Source organism: Mesocricetus auratus, unplaced genomic scaffold (genome assembly GCF_017639785.1).
Source record: "Mesocricetus auratus isolate SY011 unplaced genomic scaffold, BCM_Maur_2.0 Super-Scaffold_100004, whole genome shotgun sequence".
Taxonomy (NCBI): domain Eukaryota; kingdom Metazoa; phylum Chordata; class Mammalia; order Rodentia; family Cricetidae; genus Mesocricetus; species Mesocricetus auratus.
The window spans coordinates 42272822-42288565 of record NW_024429189.1 but is presented as its reverse complement, the minus strand read 5'-3'; the positions used below and the strand labels follow the sequence as shown (position 1 = coordinate 42288565).

At 38.7% G+C, this 15744-nt stretch overlaps 1 protein-coding gene across 2 annotated transcripts in view; it reads left to right on the top strand.

Annotated features, from left to right (window-relative positions):
- Window positions 1-15744, top strand: part of Chn1 (chimerin 1) — a 144827-nt gene that overhangs the window by 62586 nt on the left and 66497 nt on the right. The gene's annotated exons all lie outside the window — the stretch shown is intronic.

The following is a 15744-nucleotide window of genomic DNA, read 5'->3' as shown; positions in this document are numbered from 1 at the left end:
AGGATGGCATATAGTGTAGACATCAAGTTCATTATCAGGAATGGACATTTAAGGTGGTCTCTCCACTATTGCTTAGCTTGCCAGTTGGTGTCATCCCTTTAGATCACTAGAGGTCTCACTGGTGCCAGATCTGTCATCTAACCTATGACTCCCTCTTTCTCATCCTGTTCTCCCCCTATTCTACCCCCACTCAACCTTCCTGTTCCCCCATGACCTACTCTCTCTTCCTCTTCTCCCCCTCTCTTCTTCCCAGCTCCTACTCCCCCCACCTCTCGCCATGTTCCCAGTCTGTTCAGAAGATCTTGCCTCATTCGTCTTCTCTGGGGTACCATGCATATCTCTCTTAGGTTCACTTTTCAAATTTTTATAATTGTCATGGTTTTTATTCATTGGTAGTTTGTCTTCAAATTTCACTTCTCTTAAAAATGTATAAAGCACTAGACTTAAAATGGAAGCTAGAGAGAGTCTTGTGAGCCATCTGCAGTGGGTGCTGAGAGCTGAACTCCAGTTCTCCAGATTGCGATCTACTCTGCTGAGCCAACTCTGTGAGGACCCAGGTACATTTCAGAACCAACTGACAAAAATTCGGTTCAATGATTCTCTGAGCTTTGCTTTGCCAAGGGGAGCTAGACTCTGACCTGCATATCTGCTTGGAAGTGAAGTAGGAAGTATCTAAATTCTCTTTAACACATGTTCTTTGGTAGCCAGGCACAGCCCCAAAATGTTGGTAACATGATTCCTTTTCTTTAAAAATGAAACCCCACAGACTTGGCAAATCCAGCATTGTACTAACAGACTTAATGATTTTACAAATATAACTATTCTCCAAATACTATTGCAGGCGTTCTAGTGAATATATATATGATGTGCTGTAGCTCTTGTTGTTTGTCAATCTGTTTTGTATTGTGGCAATTGAAGAAAGAATGCTGCTGTAAAATTCAGTTTTATCTATAACGTAAGTCCATACAGTACATGCTAGTGGGGTTGTGTTTGTTTGTTTTTTCCTTTACATTTAATTGATGAGAAAACTAAGGACTTTTAGAGCAAAAAGTTAAGAAACACAAATACAGCTTTTTAAAACAACAGCTTGACTAATAATAAAACATACAATCTATATGTACAAGGGTGTATGGCACATGAGTAAACTCAGTTTTTAAAAAATGAGCACTTTTAAAAAATTAACATTTTAAAATTAGAGGCACATTGTCATTTTTATAAAGCAGAGAAACTATTGTTTAATGCTTTTAAAGATAGTAATTACACCAACTAAATCTCAAGGGCTAAATTTTCACTTCTCCCAAAAGAGAAAAGCCAAATTAAGTGTGTTCAAAATTTAATGATTTAAACTAAAATTCAACTGTAAGATCACTTTGTGATCATTTGTACAAGAATAATTTGGGGCTAGGATTTGTGTAAGTTGTTATAGCTTGGGCTTAGCATTAGCAAGGACCAGGGTTTAATCACTAGCCTCAAAAACATGTATAGTAAGTTTGATTAACTAGTCAAAGGAAAACAACAGTGATTCTTTATAAAGTAAGCATATTTGCTTCCATGTCGTCTATTATATCTTTATGGTATTGAAATTTCAGGTAGATGTGCGAAGATTTTTTTCAACCAAGAGAAAAGCATCTATGATATTAAATCAAGTATTTCCCTGGTATATCCCTAATTTACCTTGTAGAATCAATGCTATTCACAGTCATTTGTCTGGATTCCCAGAAATTGGTCATGCCCAGAATCCACATCTATTTTATGTTCCATATGTAAACTGTGTTCTGATTGAAAAGCTGGTTCATCTACCACCAAAGGTAATTTCTAGTCTTTGCATAAGTTTGCACTATTGTCTGCCTGGCTGTTTAGTGGTATAATGAACAGCTTGTGCCTGACAAAGGCCATCATTGCCTTGTGTGTTTCATTTTAGTGGATACTTGGTAGTTTACAAAATGTTTAACTCTGTCCTGTGAGTTTAGCTTTTGGTGAGCTGGTTGATCACTGGTTAGAAACTAGACAATAAGATGTACTTTGTTGTGGGTTTGGGTTTAAATGCTGATAAGATGCTACTAAGCAAGGAATTCCTATTATGTTAATTCATCTTCATATTTCTGAAGACTTAGTAGGAGGAATACATTCTTATTGTGCTATGAAATAATAAAAAATATTGAAATAGAAATAATTGAATTTTTGAATATTAGTTTGAGTTTTAGCATTAACTGAGTCAGAATTCCCAGAGAATCACAGTAGTTTGTTTGTAAAGGGAATTTTACATTTTACCAATACTGAATACTGGTTGAAGGCTTTTTTTCATGTCTAGAAAAAGGATCCAAAGGAACTGGTTAAAGATTATGCTGCTAGTAGGCGTTGACATGCTGTGTACTATGTGTTCTTTTGATCTGATCGTTCATGATAGATTCAGTTGGTTGCTATGGTTTCAGTTCCTGCAAAGGCTTCCTTTGCTATTTGGAATAAGTGGAAAATAATGCTGTGCAGAATTATTTCTCAAGAATATCTTCAGATTCTTTTACTTAGGATTACAAATTATTTTAAGGGATGTTTTCTGGATATTAGAGTAGCGGCGGCTCACATGACGATAGAATTTAGTAGTCCTGAAGTGTCACAGTTGATAGTGATAAAAGGCTAGCATATTAATGTAAGCTGTGATATCAGTGCCATAGCTTTTTAAATGTTTGTACAGATTGAATGTCCCTTACCCAAAGGCTTGTGGCAAATATGTTTTAGAACTCAGCACACAAATTATGCATATGTGTGTGTGTGTGTGTGTGTTTTCTTGGTGTCCTTGTCCATATATATAAAATTAAAGTGGAGTTGTTCAGATTTCACAAACCTCTGAAATTTTACTGTAGAGAGGAGAAATTTTCCCAGTAGCCACATATTTAGTGTGTGGGTTAAGAATAAATTTTCTTGCCTTACATCAAGAAGTATGGGTAGATATACTGAAGAAAGGAAGGTTTTAAATTTTTTGTAATGATTATCTTTTATTTTTCTTAGTTTATACCCAGGTTTTCTGAACTACTCTTATACAATCTATTTTTATTATCTTTTTTATATATGTACATATATATAATATTTTTGATTCTTTTTTATTTATGTTTAAGTTTAAATTTAGATTAGAAACAAGGTTGCTTCACAAGTCAGTTCCAGGTCCCTCTTCCTTTCCCTCCCCTCCTCCCGTGCCCCCCAACCCCCCATTATCCCCTCATTTCCCCAGGGAGGGTGAGGCCCTCCATGGGGGTGTCCATAGTCTGTCATTTCATCCAGGGCAGGGCCTAGACCCTCCCCCAAGAGTTCAGGGTGAGAGTGCATCTCACATTGTTGGATGGGAGTCCAAAGTCCGTGTGTATACTCGGGATGAGTACTGATCTACTGCCCAAGGCTCAATAAATTACCTAGGCCTCCTCACTGACACCCCCATTCAGGGGGTCTTGATCAGTTCCATGCTGGATTCCCAGGCTGATGCCTGGGATTCAAAAGTTAACCTTTGTCAGGTCAGCTGTTTCTGGGGGTGAAACCAGCCCAGTCTTAATCCCTTTGGTCATCAGTCTCTGTTACTGGCTTTCTTGAGTTCAGCTCAGTGCTTAGCCATGGAGGTCTGCCTCTTCTTCGATCAGCCACTGAATGAAGGTTCTGTTTCCCAGACTCTCTGGCCATGGGATTGTAGGCTGGCACTCCCCAGATCTATGTCTAAAATCCATATATGAGAGAGTACATGCCATGTTTCTCTTTTTGTGACTGTGTTACCTCACTCAGGATGGTTTCTTCTAGTGTCATCCATTTGCCTGCAAATCTCAGGATTCCATTGTTTTTTTCTGCTGAATAGTACTCCATTATGTAAATGTACCACATTTTCTCTAGCCACTCTTCGGTTGAGGGGCATCTGGGTTGCTTCCAAGTTCTGGCTATTACAGATAATGCAGCTATGAACATAGTGGAACAGACATCCTTGTTGTATGAATGGGCATCTTTTGGATATATGCCTAAGAGTGGAGTTGCTGGGTCTTGTGGTAGGTTTATTCCCATTTTTCTGAGGAATCTCCATACTGATTTCCAAAGTGGCTGAACAAGTTGGCACTCCCACCAGCAATGGAGGAGTGTTCCCCTTTCACCACATCCTCTCCAGCATAAATTGTCATCGGTGTTTTTGATTTTAGCCATTCTGACAGGAGTGAGATGGTATCTCAGAATTGATTTGCATTTCCCGGATGGCTAAGGATGTTGAGCACTTTCCCAAGTGCCTCTCAGCCATTTTAGACTCCTCTATTGAAAACTCTCTATTTAGTTCTGCAGCCCACTTTTTAATTGGGTCCTTTGCTGTTTTGGAGACTTGCTTCTTGAGTTCTTTGTAAATTTTGGAGATCAACCCTCTGTCAGATGTGGGATTAGTGAATATTTTTTCCCATTCTGTGGGCTGCCTTTTTGTCTTGCTGACTGTGTCCTTTGCCTTACAGAAGCTTCTCAGTTTCAGGAGGTCCCATTTATTGTTGATCTCACTGTCTGTGCTAGTGGTATTATGTTCCTGTCTCCTGTACCAATTCGTTCAAGGGTACCACCCACTTTCTCTTCTAAGAGGTTCAGTGTGGCTGGATTTATGTTGAGGTCTTTGATCCATTTGGACTTAAGTTTTGTGCATGACCATAGACATGGATCAATCTGCAGCTTTCTACATGCCAGCGTCCAGTTATGCCAGCACCATTTGTTGAAGATGCTTTCTTCATTCCATTGTATATTTTTAGCTTTTTTGTCAAAGATCAGATGTTCATATGTGTGTGGGTTAATATCCGGGTTTTCAATTCGATTCCATTGGTCTACCTGTCTATTTTTGTGCCAATACCAAGCTGTTTTCAGGACTATAGCTCTATAATAGAGCTTGAGGTCAGGGATGGTATACCTCCAGATGTTGCCTTGTTGAACAGGGTTGCTTTGGCTATTCTGGATCTTTTGTTTTTCCATACAAAATTGATTATTGTTCTTTCAAGATCTGTGAAGAATTGTGCTGGGATTTTAATGGGGATTGCATTGAATCTGTAGATTGCTTTTGGCAGGATTGCCATTTTTACTACATTGATCCTTCCTATCCAAGAGCATGGGAGATCTTTTCATTTTCTGAGGGCTTCTTTAATTTCTTTCTTTAAAGATTCAAAGTTCTTGCGATATAGGTCTTTCACTTGTTTGGTTAGCATTACCCCAAGGTATTTTATGTTGTTTGTTGCAATTGTAAAGGGTGATGTTTCTCTGATTTCTTTCTCAGCCCTTTTATCATCTGTATATAGTAGGGCTACTGATTTTCTTGAGTTGATCTTGTAGCCTGCCACTTTGCTGAAGGTGTTAATCAGCTGTAAGAGTTCCCTGGTAGAGTTCTTTGGGTCATTTATGTAAACTATCATATTGTCTGCAAACAGTGAAAGTTTGACCTCTTCCTTCCCAATTTGTATCCCCTTGATCCCCCTTTGTTGTCGTATGAACTAGAACTTCAAGTACCATGTTGAAAAGGTATGGAGAGAGTGGACAAAACAAGGCTGTCCACTCTCTCCATATTTTTATTATCTTAATAATTGATTGTATAATTATGTTTGTTAAAAAATGTTCATTGTTGCATAGCAGAGCTCTGGAGTTTTCATCTATGCAACTGGAGCTATGGACCCATTGCCAGTCATCACCTTATCTTTCCTTCCATTGCTTTAATATTTGTCGGAATTCTTTATCGGGTGATTCATGAGTATCTCTTTCTTTGGGCTAAGACACAGGGGATTTGTTCATTGATTGATATGTACTTCTGTAGCTGTATTTTTATATTATTCGGTTTCTTGACTTAATGTTGTCTTCTGTTTCTGTTTTGGGCAGGTATGTTGTCTTCCCACACCTTCACTAGTATGCATTTTCAGAAATAGCATTTCTCTCTTTCTCTGTATGCTGGTTGCACACCAGAGATCTTTATCAATCATCTTTTCTAGACATTCTGAGAGGCTCTGCAATTTGGGGATTGGATTGATTTCTCTTTTTTCATGGTTTGTGTATATAATCTTTCAATTGAAGAAATTTGCCCTGCCCCCTCGAGTTTTATATGTGCAGTACCAGGTTCTGGTAAGCTGCAACCAGATGCTGTACTCCATCCTTCATTCTCAGCAGGTTCCAGTCACCTAATACAGCTGACCCTGTATAGCCATGGGTTCTCGACTCAAAGTATCTTTCCTCTAGTATTGCATTGGTGCTGAACACATAGAAATTATTTGTCATTATGCTTGGAAGAGTACAGTATATGATGTTTACAAAGTTTTCATTGTATTAGGTGTTTCAGTAGCTGGAGATATTTAAAGACTATGGAGGATATGATATATTTTATGGGACTACTGTGCCATTTTATTGAAGGGACCTGAGTTTCTGCAGCGTTTGCTCTCCGGGGGGGGGGTCCTAGAGCCAGTCTCCTGTGGATATTGTATAGCTATATTCAAGTTCCCAAAATGAGTCAGCAGACTCAAGTCCCTTGTACATCTCTCTGAGTAGCAGAATGTTGTATACACACTTGCAACACTTGCCCTTCTCCTCTTGCTAAGGGCGAAGCCATGATTTGAACAACCTTGCCCACTCTCATTGAGCTGCACTGCACTTTGTGGGTGGCACCACAGGACCTCTTTTGCTGCATTGAGCTTGTCCTTGTCCTCTTTGGCTTCACTGGCCCCCCCACACATCCAAACAATGCTGGCTTCATTAGTATTCTGAGTCACTCAGGAGAAAAACTAAACTCTCAGGAAGCTCTGGAAAAGCCCAAATGAATGCATGTTTCATTCTTCTGCTCCCACCCACCCAGAAGCCACAGGCATTGCTGAGCTGTGTCAACTTGGAGCAGTGTTTATTGCAGATTAATTGAAAGGTTTTCTTTACCCTTCAAGTATAACTCATCGGGTATTGCTTGGATTATTAAAGCTTTCAAATTACTTTCTGATGTTTGATATATTGATATAGTACCCTTATCCCATTACACAATTTCCTTCAGTTTAACTCCCCTCCAATGTATCCTATAATCCTTGACTCTTGTAGAATAGCTGCCCTGTGAGTATCTCCTGTATCTCTTGCTGCCTGTGGTTCTTACAGTCAGTGTCTGTCCTGCCCCATTTGCTGTGTTTTTAGGCAATTGTGTTAGCCTTTATCTCTGCTTCTGATCTCATTTGTGATTATTTTGCAAACTCTACAGTTTGGTCCTTCCTGCTAAGACTTCAGAATTTTTGCCAGGAATTCCAATAACTGTTCCTTGCTGACTCAGGTGTTGTGACTTTTTAGGAATGCTACCCAGTGTGCAAGGTTACATTTGAGACACTGTTTCATGTTTATGTCTGGTAGTTTTTTTCATATTGTTATTAAGTTGAATTTTCTGAAAAGATCTTAAAGCATTCTTTAAATACAACTAAGCAAAAGGTACATCTTCAAAGAAAGGCTATTATGTTCGCCACTGTCGTTAAAAACGAAATGAGGTCCTCCAGGACAGGGAGGACGCCTTACTCATCTTGACTTCTTAGGCTTCTACATGATGAATACATGGTATTTATTCAGTATTACACTGAATTGTGAACCATCAGATTCCCAATACCTCCTTAGCCTGCAGTTCTCTGTGTAATACAGAACCAGAGAGCCATTGTTCACTCTGATCGTTACTCTTCTCTAAAAATCTCTCTAGTAGACAGAGGTTTGTGACTCCTTTGCTGTATTGCTCAAAAAGACACATAACCTAATTATAGGGTTTTTAATGACCAGTTTAGCCCTGTGGTTTTAAATCAGTGTAGATGGCCAGTGACTCAGAACATGAGTCTTGCTCACACAGTCCTGGTTTCAAACCCTGGTAGTTTGAGATCTCTGTGTGACTTTGGACAGATTACTTAATCTCCTTAACACTTTGTTTGTTGTAAATGAGGATGTAATAGTAATACCTCATAGAGTTAGAAAGATTATGTGGTGTAATGTACATGTGTCCTAGCATATCACTGAAAATTACTGTTATTATTGAAACAAACAGATGTTAATAATAGTTTAAGCCTCTGCTTACCAGACAATAATAGTCAACAGTTGGCATTTATAGTTATAATAGAAATATCTTAGATCTCAAATATTTGCCTATATACATTGAAATCTTGAGGATGCCCCAATTCTAAACACAAAAATCTTTTATATTGTATATACTCTGTACACATGACCTGAAGATAATTTTATACAATATTTTTAATGCTCTTTTACTTTGTCATGCAATGTGAGGTCGCATAGAGTTTCTCCACTGTAGCATCATGCTAATGCTCAGGAAATTAGGTTTTAGACAGTTTCAGATTGGTGATGCAGAATGTGGGCTCCACTAGAGGCAGAGAAGCAAAGTTACATGTGCACATACAGCTTACTGCCACCACACTTGGAAATCCTGGTCTGGTCACACTTGACATTTGATGAGTGCAGTTTCCATCTGTTTAAAGTGATCTTTATGTTAAACACTTGAGCATCCAAAACAAATGAATATATATATGCTTTATGGTTGCATTAATTTATTATTGTTTTATTTTATTTTTATTAGTATGTGTATGTGAATGGGCATGTGGGTGTCAGTGAACAACTTTCAGGGGTGTGTTCTCCTTCTCCTTTGTTGAAGCAGGGTCTATTCCATTTGTTTCTGCCACTCTGTGTACTCTAAGATAGCTGGTCCTTGAACTCCTGGGGATTATCCTGTCTCTGCCTCCCATGTCACTGTGGGAGCACTGAGAACAGATACAAGCCACCATGTTTGGCTTTTTATGCGGGCTCTAGGGATTGAACTCAAAGGCTTACGTGCAAGCCCTTTTATCTTCTGAGCCGTCTTGCTGGCCCATGATTCTGTTCCTATGAAATGAGAAGTGTAATAACAGCAAACGGTGAAGTGGAAGAGCATGAAGAATTTTGGAAGCTGTTTCTGGATGTTTCCGCATATTACCCATGATGAAAACTCATTCAGTTGTACCCTGCCAATAAGAGTGGGGTGCTGTATATGTAAGTAATGCATTAATAATAGGCATTTAATGAGGAAAATGTAATAATCTGCTGACCATTAGTAGATAGTTGGTACTGAACTTAAATGTATGTAACAGACCAAATCAAGTTCCAGAACATGGCCTCCAAACCAGAAGTAAATGAGAAATGGCTGTTGTTGGCTAAATAAAACAAAGAATCCATGTATCTATTACAAGGGAGTGCTCAGTAAGCCCCAGCAGTCTTAAACCAGTAAAACAATTTCTGGGTTTTTTCTACATTATAGTATGTTTTAAAAATAGCAGGTTGCTGGGCAGTGGTGGCACACGCCTTTACTCCTAGCACTTAGGAGACAGAAGCAGGCGAATCTCTATGAGTTCGAAGAGCAAACATTCAGAGAGTATCCACAATCAGGTATAGAGACAGATGTACACTGCTGCTCAGTCCCGTCTTCACTACAGCCTGAGATCCCAGACAGGGAATGGCACCACCCGTAGTGGATGGCTCTTGCCACCTCAGCTGACACCATCCTCCACAGGCCTGCTCAGAGACCCATTGCTTAGGTGTTTACTAAATTATGTCAAGTTGACAACACTCACCATTACAGCAACTCAGTGCTTTACAATAGCCTCTGGGGAGTTTCTGTATTCACTCACCAGAATAATACATAAATGAACCTGGATCATCAAGACATTCATGTGGATAACTCTGCTTTCTTAGATCTTTGTTGCAGAGTGGATTTTTTATTCTGCAGTAGCAGATTCATTTAAAGCTATTTAGTGGAACTGATCATCAGTTCTTAAATAAGTGGAATCTATTGTTAATTCAACAGACATAATGAGATTTCTGGACATATTGTGTTTCTAAATAATGTTTTTATAAATAAAAAATATAGGGGGCTGGAGAGATGGCTCAGAGGTTAAGAGCACTGATTGCTCTTCCAGAGGTCCTGAGTTCAATTCCCAGCAACCACATGGTGGCTCACAACCATCTACAATTCAATCTGGTGCCCTCTTCTGGCATGTAGGCAGGACACTATATGTAATAAATAAATAAATCTTTAAAAAATAAAAATAAAAAATATAAGTATATATACATTATGTCTGAGCAAAGTAGTATTGGTTCTCTGCATAAGTGATGGGTAAAAATGGTAACAAAATTCTGCTTTACTCATTAGAGGAGAAAGAGCATCTTTACATTTCTAGTTATTGATACAGAAAGCAGTTTTGTGTTATATTCCTCATTACACTGAGAGGATTAGGTGTCTGTAATGACAATGTAACATGATACAAATAAGCTTATAGGAATCTCATTATATTTTGGCAGTTCTATGTAATACCAATGAATTTTTTGAAATAAATTTCATTGTTATATGTTGCCATCCAACTCAGGAGAAAAGTATTAATGGAACCATTTAGAAATTATTTTTAATAGCATATATTAGTTATACCCAGCAATAGATTTCATTATGACCTATTCATACATGTATATAGTGAATTTCAGTGATTTTTTTTCAGTCCCTGCTACACTCTCTCACCACCACCACTCCCCCATCCTCACACTGAAACCCTTCTTTCCAACAAATTCCTGTTAGGTCACTACTTCCTCTATTCTATAACCTAGACTGGCTTGAATTTAGGGCAATTCTCCTATCTCAATCTCCTAAGTGCTGTGATTACAACCATTTGCTATCATACCAGGCCCATTTATCCATCCCACTCAGCCATCATTTGCTTGGACATTATAAGGGCCAGGCGTTGTGTTAGCATCGGGTGCTTGAAAGTAAGCAAAACCAACAGTCCATACTCTCTACCTGGCAGCCTGCCAAAGTGTTTGACCTTTTCCTTAGAAGCAGTAGTGTGTCATTAACTCTCAGAAAGGAGAAAGGATAGGGGAGGACTTCACAGACCCATGGAATTTACCATCGCATTTGCTTTTCTGTTTTACTGGGAATTTATGTGGTTTTAGTTTTTGAAGATTGTTGATATGTATATTTGTGTAAAGTTAGGAGAAATATTTAAATATAAAAATAGCCTATGGTGAGTTGGGCGTTGGTGGTGCACGCCTTTAATCCCAGCACTCTGGAGACAGAGGCAGGAGGATCTATGTGAATTCAAAGCCAGTCTGGTCTACAGAGTGAATTCAAGGATAGCTAAGACTACACATAGAGAAACCCTGTCTTGAAACTACACCTCCCCCCCCAAAAAAGCCTATGGTGGCTCATGCCTTTAATTCCAGAACTCAGGAGACAGAGACAGGTGAGTCTTTATGAATTCAAGGCAAGCCTGATCTACATAGCTAGTTCAGGATAGCTAGAGCTGTATAGTAGAAAGACCCCCATCTCAAAAAAAGAACTATATCTATACCTACCTATAGATTATATATTTTGCCCTACAGCAACAGTAATCATATATATGTTATATTTTATTTATATATTTATAAAATATAAACATTACGTGTTTATTTATAAAATAGTCTTAAGTTATATGTAAAATGCAATGCAATATTTCTAGGTACTGTATTCCTTCTGGATGGATATATATGTTCTAGGGCATATATGTGTGTCTGTTTTCAGCCTTACCAAATAAATCTCTGTTAAACAGTGTAGCAGCCACTGACTCATTAGCAGCTCTGCATCCTTGCTGCTGCTTAGTAATGACAAACGTTACATTTTGCCAGTCTGAGGGCTTCATTTACAATTACTGCTCTGTTTTGAATACCTTGTTACATTTACCTGTACAGTATGGGCCCATTTTTGCAAATTGTGTAAATTTCTGTCCTTTGTGACTATTTCCTTGGATTGTTCCTTAGACTTCTGCCTTGACTGTTTACTTTGTGTTTTCTTTGTGGTATTCTGGTGTGTGTGTGTGTGTGTGTGTGTGTGTGTGTGTGTGTGTGTGTGTGTGTGTCTGTCTGTCTGTCTGTCTGTCTGTCTGTCTGTCTGTGAGAGAGAGAAACTTCTATTTAAAAATGAAAAATAAGAGAGATCCTATAGTTTATCATTTAAATAGTTTAAAAATAGATATTTTTTGTCCTGTGAATGATTTGTTTCTCCAACCTGACCTGATTCTATCTGTTTATCTCAGTGTTTGTCTTTCGTGAGGTTTTTCTCAGATACTGAGTGGTTGCCGGCTGATTACCATATCTAAGTGTATTTGGTAGTGAGGCTCAGATGTAGTTCTGGGAGCTCACAGGAGCCTGACAGTTCAGGATGATGCTCTTTGTTGTAGTGCTGATGAGATCCCCCGGAGAAGTCTTCAGGTCTCCTATGAGGAAAGACACGTCCTAAGGACCTGGTAAAGTGGTCTCAGTGTCCTTGTGTTCCGGGTGGTGCCTCTACTTTCTGCTCCGCCTGTGCTCTAGTTCTTCCTCTCCAGGGAGCAGAACTTAGGATTGCAGGGGCAGGATGAGGAGTTCAGTGAGTACTTACCTGCATCTTGTGTGAGATGTTGCCTAATCCACCTTCCAGAGCTGTCTGGTGCCATCTTCGGGCATGAATTAGACAGATGGGAGGAAAATATACTCATAAGTTTGCACACCTTAGTAATCTCCCCCATTTTATCATCAGAATTATGTAGTAAGATGGCAAAAATCATAGCCTAATGTTTTTAAGGGGTAGTTTAAAGTTCCTCAGTGGAACTTAGATCATGCAATGTTTCATCTCTTACTTCTGTTCCCACCTGTCTCCTGAAGGCTTATTTATGACTGTGTTCACTTCTGAGGTGTTTCTTTGTGGTTCATCATTGAGTTGGATGCTTTGGCTTTGGTGGTAAATAATACAAATTGTGTTTATGATGAAAATGTTTTGTATATTTGTTGTAGAAACTCCTCTGGTGCCTCAGTATTAGTGGACATTGTCTTATGAATGCTTCATTTTCTGTTTGTAAACAGAAGACATCTCTTAGCCTCTAGTTCTTTGAAGAGACACTTCAAAATAACTTTGGCCTCAAATTAAATTAATTTTTGGTTTTACAGAAAGTAACATTTTACATATATTTTCATCATTTTATGTATCTAGACTGGATATTTTTAGAAATATGATTCAGCCACAAGGAAAAAAATCTGGAAAAGAGCGTTTGTTCATATTTTTAAAGCTAAATGGAAGAATTACAAATTTTGAAATGCATCTGAATGCAACGGGCACAGTATTACATAGTTCTTTAAAGAGGAAAATGCATCTAGAGCCACTGGAGAACATTCCATACAGCAGCCACTGTGCAGAGCAGATTGCCCTCATTCTTGCCTGCCTGTTAACTTCAGTACCGCTTTGGAAAGCATGGATTTCCATCTTAGTCAACTCTGAGTCTGTAGAGCTGGGACTGCTCCAGTCTAGGCATGCTCACCCAGCCTTAGTCCAGGCGGAGGCAGATGGGTATTTCAGAAAACAGAACAAGGGAATTGTCTAAAGAAACAGAGGGAAGCATAGCACGAATGACTCAACTGGTAAAGGTGCTTGCTACCAAGAGGGTCTTCTGAATTCAGTCCCTAATCCAAATGGTATAAGAACCAATTCCTAGAAATTGTTCTTTGACCTCCGTGTGCTTGGGCAGGCATGTGCATGCGTTCACACACATAAATAGATGTTAAAAAGGTGCTTAAGCAGTCTTAGCTTGAGGTTTTTGAAATTGGGCATTTCATATCTTTCTTCAGTCTGTTTTTATGATTTCTATTTCCCATGCGAGCACAGGACATCATGAACTTCCTAATGCTGAGAGTGTCTGAGTAGTTTCTTGAGTATTTGTTGAATAAAGGACATTATACCAGCAGAGCACTGTTATATGAAAGGGTCCCCCTCATCCTCAAATCTAGTGTCTTCCTCTTTTTGTTTTGTTTTTTTCTTACAGGCATCCCCTCCTCCATTATCAAGGATACTTTGCATGAACTATCTCCACAGATACAACAAGCTCCAAACAGGTCAAAACAGTGGAGCACTGTCTGAAAGTCTGCACTGTTACGCTAGTCCTTATGGAACTCCTAAGTAAAGAGAGCTGGTTTCGATAGACAAGGAAAACCTGCCGTCCTTTTAATAAAAATTAAGTTATTTTTCTAAAGAAAAAAAAATCAAAATTCCAGTCTGGACATTTGCTTCCATGTCCTTTGAGGCTAAGTTTAATCAAGTACCTTATGGCCATGAACACCTTCAGTAACCTCATAGCTCCCTCAAGGCTGGCAGACTGGTGAGGAGCTGGGATCATGGAAGGGACCTCTTGAAGTTAAAGGGTAAAGCTAAAGTCCAAACCTAAAGCTCAGACTTCAGAGGACACTTGCCTAACAGGTGACTAACCCTACTGCCCAAACACACACACACACACACACACACACACACACACACTCTCTCTCTCTCTCTCTCTCTCTCTCTCTCTCTCTCTCTCTCTCTCTCTCTAAGTAGTAGATTATATGTATTAGAAAAAGGAAATCAGAAGCAGATTAGACTGAAAAACTTTAATATTTAATTTTGGTATAGACATTTTATCTTTCTAGCTTTTGAGACTTACAGAATAAAAATTGTTTGGGAGAAATGTTTAAGTTTAGAGGAAAGTTTAATTATATGATTCATTTACTTAAGTATAAGTAAAAACTTGATTGCTTTTAAAGGGACAAAAGGTGGATAATTATATGTTAAAAGGTCAACATTGATACTATGTTGGATTCTGGGTTAAGTATTATTAAAATCTAAATTACAACAAACAAACAAAACATTCTGGATCCATTATTTAAAAGTTTCTAATTCCTAGCAAGACGTGGTGCTGCATGCCTTTAATTCAGCATTCATGAAACAGGAACAGATAGTTCAAGGCCAACCTGGTCTATAGAGTGAGTTCTAGGCCAGCTGGAACTATACAGTGAGACCTTGTCACAAAATAGAATAAAAATATCTAGCTCCTACCCATTTGAAATACTATCTGTGCCAGAATTATATCATGTGGTACCTTTTCAAAGCAAAACATACTTCAATTTTAAACTCATTTCTAGAGAGAGAGAGACAGAGACAGAGACAGAGAGAGAGAGAGAGAGAGAGAGAGAGAGAGAGAGAGAGAGAGAGAGAGAGAGAGAGAGAGTGAGAGAGAGAGAGAGATTACAACGATTACAACCAAATGAAGAAAATGAAGAAGATCCTTTCTGGATTTGCTTAGTTTTACTGGTGTTCACCCTGAAACTAACAGCTCTTCCCACTTTGGTGTTGTCTTCTGTTGACTTGCCTGGATCTCCTGGCAAGGACACTGGTGTCAGTCATGCCAACTTGCATCCAATTCTTAGGTTTCCCGCAGGAAGTAAAATGCCAAATTTACTATGATGGGAAACCATGCTTCTCCATTTATTAAAGATATCATCAAAACAAACAGCAGATTTGTTTTGCCCTATATTTTGCAAGTGTTTCTTGCCTATCCAGTAGATGCAGGCCAGGTTAAAAGGGAAGAACAAGTCCTTGACCTCTGGCCAGAAATGCCCAAGTGTATTTCTTTGCTCTCTGCTGCTTAGCCTGGTTCTGGAGGCAGGACAATTGCAAATGATTGCTGGCATCCCGCTTTAGTGAGTGGTAAATGGGACTTGCCTGTTGAAAGACATGAATACTGACCTTTAAGCATATTGGATATTTTCATTATTCAACTTGAGATTTTATATATTATAGTCGATCAATTGCATATTGAATGTGTCTTCTAAGGTTATAACATTTATTTCCCCCACTTTATTACAAGTGTAATGAATTGGCTTTAAAAGATACATAAGTAGCCGGGTGGTGGTGGCGCAAGC